General features: G+C 41.2%; 1 non-coding gene across 1 annotated transcript; it reads right to left on the minus strand.

Moving 5' to 3' along the window:
* Positions 1 to 2,005: 2,005 nt before the first annotated feature.
* On the minus strand, positions 2,006 to 2,109 carry LOC148573576 (small nucleolar RNA R71). The gene has a single exon (XR_015906525.1). It is a non-coding gene; the product is annotated as a small nucleolar RNA R71 (small nucleolar RNA).
* Positions 2,110 to 8,260: the final 6,151 nt, after the last annotated feature.

Here is an 8,260-nt window from a genome sequence, read left to right on the forward strand (position 1 = left end):
CAGAAAATACCTGAAATCACAGAAAATACACAAACTCATAGTAAAGTCCAGAAATGTGAATTTAACATAAAAACTAATGAAAACATCCCTAAAAGTAACTAGATCCTACTAAAAACATACTAAAAACAATGCCAAAAAGCGTATAAATTATCCGCTCATCAGCCACGTTAGAAGCCACGTTAACCTAGTTAACGTGGACTCTAACGTGAGACCTAGGGGCACATTGGAACGTTAGTGACAATGTTGAATGTCACTAACGTTCTCGAAGGATGGCAAAGGCCACGTTAGAAGCCACGTTAACCTAGTTAACGTGAGCTTTAACGTGAAGCAAGAAGGGGCACACTGGAACGTTAGTGATAATGTTGAGTGTCACTAACGTTCTCGAAGATTGACAAGGCAACATTAAAAGCCACGTTAACCTAGTTAACGTGGGTTTTAACGTGAGGTAAAAGGGGTGCATTGGAACGTTAGTGACAATGTTAAGTGTCACTAACGTTCCCGAACTTGGACTTTCACTAAATGATTAACACTCCTTACGCCCTGAGCTTAAGTCTCTGCCAACTCCGCACTTTCTCTCTGCAAGTAAAGCCAAGCCCAATTAAAGAAAGGAACTGCTTCAAACTCAAGATCCAAAGGCCCAAGACTTGAAGAGTGAAATAGAAGCTGAGAAGAGTAGTATATATAGGAGTAGCTTTGAATTGTAAAATAGTTCTGGAGGCTGAAGAACCACTCTCTGTATTTACTTTCTTTGCAATTTCTAGTTTTATGATGTATTCTCCATCTTTGTTTTCATTTTCAAGAGCTATGAACAACTAAACCCTTTTCATTGGGTTAGGGAGCTCTGTTTTAATTTGATGGATCAATACTAATTTTCATTGTTCTTCTTCTATCTTTCTTCTACTTTTCTGTTATTTACATTCCCACCATTTTATTTTCTGCAACTCTCAACCCAAATTCTGGATTCGCTCAACTAGAACATTCTTCTAATTAAAGTTGCTTGATCAATCAATCCCTGTGGGATTCGACCTCACTCTATTGTGAGTTTTTACTTGACGACAACTTCGGTACACTTGCCGAAGGGAGATTTGTTGAGAGACAAGTTTTCCGTGCATCAAGTTTATGGCGCCGTTGCCGGGGATTGATTGTGCATCAACAATGATTGGATTGGAAGATCACTAGATTGAGCATTTTATTTTGTGAATTTCATTTTTCTGTTTGATTGATCTACTTTTTGTTTTAGCTAAACTTCTTCCCCTCTCCATCTACTCTTTTGTTTTTCTTTGTTATTTTCAATTCTGTTTGCTAACCCACTAACTGTTTGATATATTGCATCAGCCACAACTAACATCAATTCTGACACAAATACTGTCTGCACCTATATTTTCTGCTTGTACTTGTTGGTTGTATGACAGGGAGAAGAAGCGGGGCTTCAACTTCCTTTGATTCTGAACCAGAGAGAACCTTCCTTAGACTAAGGAGGGAAGCAAAAGGAAAACGAGTAGTTGGTGCTGAAGAAGAAGAGGAACAGTTTGAGGAATACTTTGAACCAAACATGGAAGTAAACATGGAAAATCATCATGAAGAAGAGATTCACAACCATGGCAGAGGAGGTGGAGCAAATCGTGCTGGGGAGGATAGAAGAGTTTTGGGCTCTTACATTAATCCAAACCCAGGCAATTGTAGAAGTAGCATCCAAAAACCAACAATCCATGCCAACAACTTTGAACTTAAACCACAGCTCATCACCCTTGTTCAGAACAACTGTTCGTTTGGAGGAGGTGTTCAAGAAGATCCCAACCAACATTTGACCACCTTCCTGAGAATATGTGACACAGTGAAATCTAATGGTGTTCATCCTGACGCCTATAGATTGCTCTTATTTCCCTTCTCACTCAGAGACAAGGCAGCCAAGTGGCTGGAATCCTTCCCAAGGGAGAGCTTGACAACTTGGGAGGATGTGGTGAATAAATTCTTAGCAAGATTATACCCTCCTCAACGAATCAATAGGCTGAGAGCTGAGGTTCAAACCTTCAGGCAACAGGATGGTGAGACTCTGTATGAAGCATGGGAGAGGTTCAAAGACTTAACAAAGAGGTGTCCACCTGACATGTTCAACGAATGGGTCCAGTTGCACATTTTCTATGAAGGGCTCTCTTATGTGTCAAAGAAGGCAGTAGACCATTCATCTGGAGGGTCCTTGAACAAGAAGAAGACCATTGAGGAAGCCATAGATGTTATTGAAACAGTAGCAGAAAACGACTACTTCTATGCTTTCGAAAGAGGGAACACAAGAGGAGTGATGGAGCTAAACAATGTAGACGCTTTGTTGGCCCAAAACAAGCTCATTACCCAGCAGCTGGCTGACCTCACCAAGAAGATGGAGATGAACCAAGTAGCAGCAATCTCCACTTCATCAACAACACAAGAAGGAGTAAACCAAGAAGCAGAAGGGAGTCAGGAGCAAGCCAACTACATTGGGAATTCACCAAGGAAAAACTATGATCCATACTCCAAGACTTACAACCCTGGATGGAGAAATCACCCGAACTTTGGGTGGGGAAGTGAGCAAGATCAAAACCAAGACCAGAGACGTTACAACTCCAACAACAATGCAGCTCACCAACAATTCACCCAGAGGACATCTCAACACCCCCACAACAACACTTCTCCACATACTTATCAAAACCAAAATAGCACATCTGCTCCGAACCACTCATCAATTGATGACAGGCTCTCTAAGATTGAAGCCTTACTGGAAGGAATAAGCCAAGAGATTCAAGAAAATAAGGTGTTCAAAGAGGAGGTGCGAGCCAATATTAAGAACCAGGGAGAAACCATTAGGAAGCTGGAATTCCAGGTGGGATATTTAGCTGAGAAGATTCCCAAACCTATTGATAGCTTCCCAAGTGACACTGAGAAGAACCCAAGGGAGAAGCAAAGAAAGTAAGATGGGAAGATTGCAAAATGGTCACTACAAGTGATCAAGAGATGGAAGACAAGCAAGGCAAAATGTGCAAACAACCTGAAGACAGCTCAACAAAGGAGGAGGATAGAGATCACAAAGAACCAGAAATCTCACAACAAGAGCTGCTGAAGCTCTATGCACCATTCCCTCAACTGCTCAATGGTGCTGTGGGAAAAAGAATATACTCAAGGTTCCTAGACTTGTTTGCATCTCTGCATGTGAACATACCATTCATCAAGGCAATTCAACAAATGCCTGCATTCATCAAGTATATGAAGGAACTTCTTCCCAGGAAAAGCTCACTCAAGAGAGGGCAGACTATAGTGATGAACAAGGAGTGTAGTGCCCTTATTCAACCTGAGTTGCCTACAAAAAGAAGAGACCCAGGAAGTTTTCATATACCTTGTGCCATAGGAGAAAACATGTTCGACAGAGCACTATGTGATTTAGGGGCCAGCATCAACTTACTGCCCTTATCCTTGGTGAAGAGACTGCAAATCAATGAGATAATGCCCACAGATGTCATTATCAGACTGGCTGACAAAACTCAAAAGCAAGCAATAGGAGTGGTGGAAAATGTGTTGCTAAAGGTTGGAAAGTACTTTCTCCCAACAGACTTTGTCATTCTGGATATGGAAGAGAGTCACACTCACCCAATCATATTGGGAAGACCATTCCTAGCTACGGCCAGAGCACTTATCGATGTAGAGAAATGGGAGCTAATATTGAGAATCCATGATGAACAACTCAGCTTCAATGTCTTCAACTTCTCACAAGAAACAGATCAAGAGGACAAGGAACTAAGCACAAATGATAAGGAGACACTGAAGGAGGAGACAAGCACTGAAGCACAGCTAGTTCATTCTGAAACCCCCTCAATTGATAAACAAGGAAAACAGCAACTGCCACAGCTCAAGGAAAAGTTGGAGGAACCCAAACCTCTAGAGGCAGGTGAAGATAGCATCACAACTCCTTGGAGAAAAGAGGTCACCAAGGGGAAGGCAACCTCAAAAGAAACAAAGAAGAAGGTACCAAAGAGATGGAGGAACAAGAAGATCCCTACGGAAGACTTCTCTCCAGGGGATAGAGTTGTCTCAGCCTACTTCCCAGATATTCCCCCTAATCTCCCTACTGTGCCATCTCAATTACCCAAGGTCTTCACTATCAACAGAGTTCTTTCCCTGGAACATGTGGAAATCATTGATCCAACCAATGGATACAAGTCCACAGCAAGAGGGGAGGACTTTAAGCACTACCAACCACCGTGATGAAAGAAAAACGTCAAGCTAGTGACGCTAAAGAAGCGCTTCATGGGAGGCAACCCATGTTTTATATGCTTTCAGATGATAATGAATAAGTCAATCTTTATGAGCTTCAATCCAAACTTAACAAACAATTGGTGAAAAACTTCTTATGTAGAATATAGTGAGGAACAAGTTTGGTGTTCAAAGCAAACCAAGTTGCATGCTAGCCTTGGGAGCTTTGAACACAAAACTTTCATCACAGTGCTTCAAACTAAGTTTGTTGTCACCCCATGGTGCCACCAAAATACATATAAGGAACCACCAATAGTTAGTTAGTTAGTTGAAATTCATAAACAAACAATCAAATCCTTTCTTTCAATTTATTCTAGCCGTAGAGTTTTAATTTTCTTATATATTAATTCCCTTATTTCAAATCTTTATAGGAAAGGAAAAGAAGCATGAAAAGGGATTGATTGGACAATTAAATGGGGAAGATTTTGCCACTTAATGAAGAGCACTACACACATGTCTCAAGAGGGAACGCATGGGGAAACGCTGCCATGCAACATTGGAGAAAGAAGACCCTTGAAGACCGAACCAATCACTCTCATTAAAGTGATGATCCTTGTCTTCCCTTCATACACAACCCCATCCGTTCATCTAGTAAACATTCATGCAATCCACACCCTTCATCCACTCATGATTTTCTTATATAAGTGAACCGTAGTGCATGCTTACTCCTCACATTCAAATCCCCACTCTCCACACTTCTATTGGCACACTAAACCCTTCATCACAAATTGCTTTAACCAACCCTCTCTTCATCTATCCGAAGCCTCAAACCCCCTCAAACAACAATTCAAGCCATGGCATCATCAAGCTCAAAGAGGCAAAAGAGGAAAGGGCCTATGGAGAGTGCTCCTTTTGATGACAAGAGATTCAAGACTGCCTTTCATGAGCATGAATTTGAGCGGATAAGTGCCAGAAGGATATTGCCAGAATTAATCTTCCAAATCAATTCCAATGAATCACCACAGATTTGGAGAAAAATCGAACAGAGGGGGTGGCAATTGCTCACCAGTCCAGAGGGGAAAATCAATGGAAACCTCATCAAAGAATTCTATGCAAATGCAGTTAGAGAGGATAAGACCAAAGCCCCAACCTTCAAAAGCTATGTGAGAGGAAGGGAGGTGGACTTCAGCCCAAGTGCCATAACAAGAGCTCTTCAATTAAAATCACCTCATTTTGATGAGGAGAGTTATCAGGCAAGGATAAGTAGAAGCCCCGATAAGGATGAGCTCTCAGAGATAGCATCAGATATCTGTGTCATAGCCGCTGACTGGGAGAGGTACTCAGATGGGAGACCAAAATTCATAAAAAGGGGGGACCTTCACCCTGAAGCCAAAGGGTGGTTTGAGCTTGTAAGGAGTTCCATCCTACCAGCTGCTAATAATTCAGAGGTTAACATCAATCGAGCCACTGTGGTACAATGCTTGGTATAAGGTGGGGAAATCAAAGTGCATGAGCTCATTGCCGAAGGAATTCAAGAGTCAGCTGAGAAAGCTGACTCAGGAGCTAGACTTTGGTACCCCAGCACCATTCTCCGCTTGTGCAACAAGGCCAAGGTAGTATTTGAGGACAGCAGCCCAGACTGGGTAAACCCAGGGAGGCCAGTCACACTCGAGCGAATGGTCTATACCACACCGGCTCAGCAACTAAGAAGGCCACATATAGGAAGGCAAAGGACCCAGGAAGAAGCTCATCAAGAGGAATACCATCAGGAAGAACATCAACAAGAAGAGTATCATGACCCAGCCAACTTAAATATGACTCACCTTCTAAGAGCCATTGAAGATTTAGGACAGAGACATATGGAAGGACAAGAGCAAATACTGAACCGGCTGAAACAACAGGAAGTATGGCAAAAACAACAAATGGAGCAGCAGCAGGAACACTACTCTCAGCTCACTCAAGCCATCAACCAAGTGAATGAGAGGAAAGAGCTTCAAGAGAAGCACTTACAAGAGCTCAACCAGTGGCAGATAGCCCAAATGAAAACCTTCAATGAGTTCAGTGTACTCAATGAAGGAAGGCAACTACATAGGGAGGAGTTCTATGTAAACACTCAAGCCGAGTTGAAATACATGACCAAAAATATGCATCATCTACACTATGCCATCCCTGCATATGATGAAGTTCAAAAAGAATTTGTAGAACAAGAAGAGAGAAAAGTGAAACAGCAAAAGGAGACACTCAAGAAGAAGATGGAAGATAGTGGTTTCTGGAGAAAGCTGCTTGGAAAAGGCAAAGGAAGTGGAAGTACAAGTACTCAAGAGAGACACAATGAGGATAAACAAGGATGGGAGCATGGACATCCATATGAATGAAAGGTGGTGGAGTTCTTTCTAGTCCATCTTTTCTATGCTTTAAAGAAGGAAGATCTTGTATGAAATAGAACATGCTTCCATGTTATGCTTAAACCTTTTTTTTTTTAATTCTGTCTTTTAAGTTTTTCCTTCTGAAAAGATCCATGATTTCTGGTTTAAATGTCACTGCACCATCCCTTATTTACTTGTAAGCTTGTCCCTTTTTATCAAATGAAAAAGAGAATGACTATAGTTGTAAAAGACCAGAATAGAGTTCATATTGTGGAAGTGCATTCATGAATCTTTGGGGTAGTCATAAGTTAGCTAAGTTGGTTTAACCACAAGGCTAGGAGGACAACTATCTATCCTGAATACTTTGCTTTAGATACACTCATGAGACTACGTTAATAACAAGATCCTAAGAAGAGAAAAGGGAAAGAACAATGGAAGTGAAAAACAAAAGAAAAAGAGTAAGCAATAAGGCTAGGCATTAATGGTTTTAAGCTTGAGGCAAGTGTTTGTGGTGCTCCTGTGTGAGGGATCTACTTGGATGAATAAGCTCTTAGGGGTGCCTTATCACTTAGTAACTTGGGTTAACTAACTCGGGATTATCAGCTGAAAGTCCACTATCAAGAGTAACCTTCACTACAGAACACTTAGTAACCCAAAGAGGTGCTGGACACCAAGGTCTCAAGAAAAGGAAATAAATAAACTAAATGCCTGTAGTGTGTATGTATGGGGGATAGGCTTGAGGGAGTAAGTCCTTAGGGGTGTCTCAACACCTAGCACCTTGAACCAACTGGTTCGGGAGTGTTGGCTGAAAGCTTATCTTAAAGAGTTGCCCCCTTACAGAGCACCTAGCATAAATAACACAAACAACCCTTGTAATAACAATAAAAGGATCAATGAATAAAAGTCTCATGGGATATGAACAAAGTGGGTGTTTTAGGACAGAATAAAGGTCTGAAAGCCAGTAATGGAATGAATCTAAGTTGCTATGCATGAAACCACCATAAAATCAGTAATATGATTTCCACAAGGATGATTCATTCCTCTGGATATTCATTTCATCATTCTCTTGTTCCAGTACTTGCTTAGGGACAAGCAAGCTTTAAGTTTGGTGTTGTGATGCCAGGGTATTTTGGCCAGTTTCACTGACCTTTTCTTTACTGTTTTTAGGTTAGTTTCATGCATTTCTTTAGGAAATAAGCTAGTTTTGGGTAAATATTCACTTATGCCTTCACTCAAGCATACATTGTGCATTTTACATGATTTCATGAGGATTTTGCATAAGTTTAGTGACAAATATTATGTTGCATTACTCATGACTTGGACTAGAGCTTTGATGCACTTTGTTGCTTGATTTTAGGACCAAAAAGGAGCAAGAAAAGGGGAGGTAACTTGCAAAGATTAATGAGAAAAGTGATTGCCAATAACACTCTCAAAAAGCCATCAATGCCCACGTTAGAGAGTCACGTTAACCAAGTTAACGTGAACTCTAATGTGGAAAAAAAAGAAGTTGAGCCAACGTTAGTGACACTCAACATTGTCACTAACATTGGCAATCACTCATAAGTGGCCACGTTAGAAGCCACGTTAACCTAGTTAACGTGGCCTCTAACGTTAAGGGGGAGAGAGAGAAGCCAACGTTAGTGACACTCAACATTGTCACTAACGTTGGCCTA

Source organism: Arachis ipaensis, chromosome B2 (assembly GCF_059453495.1).
Source record: "Arachis ipaensis isolate K30076 ecotype BB chromosome B2, ASM5945349v1, whole genome shotgun sequence".
In the NCBI taxonomy this organism is placed as follows: Eukaryota; Viridiplantae; Streptophyta; class Magnoliopsida; order Fabales; family Fabaceae; genus Arachis; species Arachis ipaensis.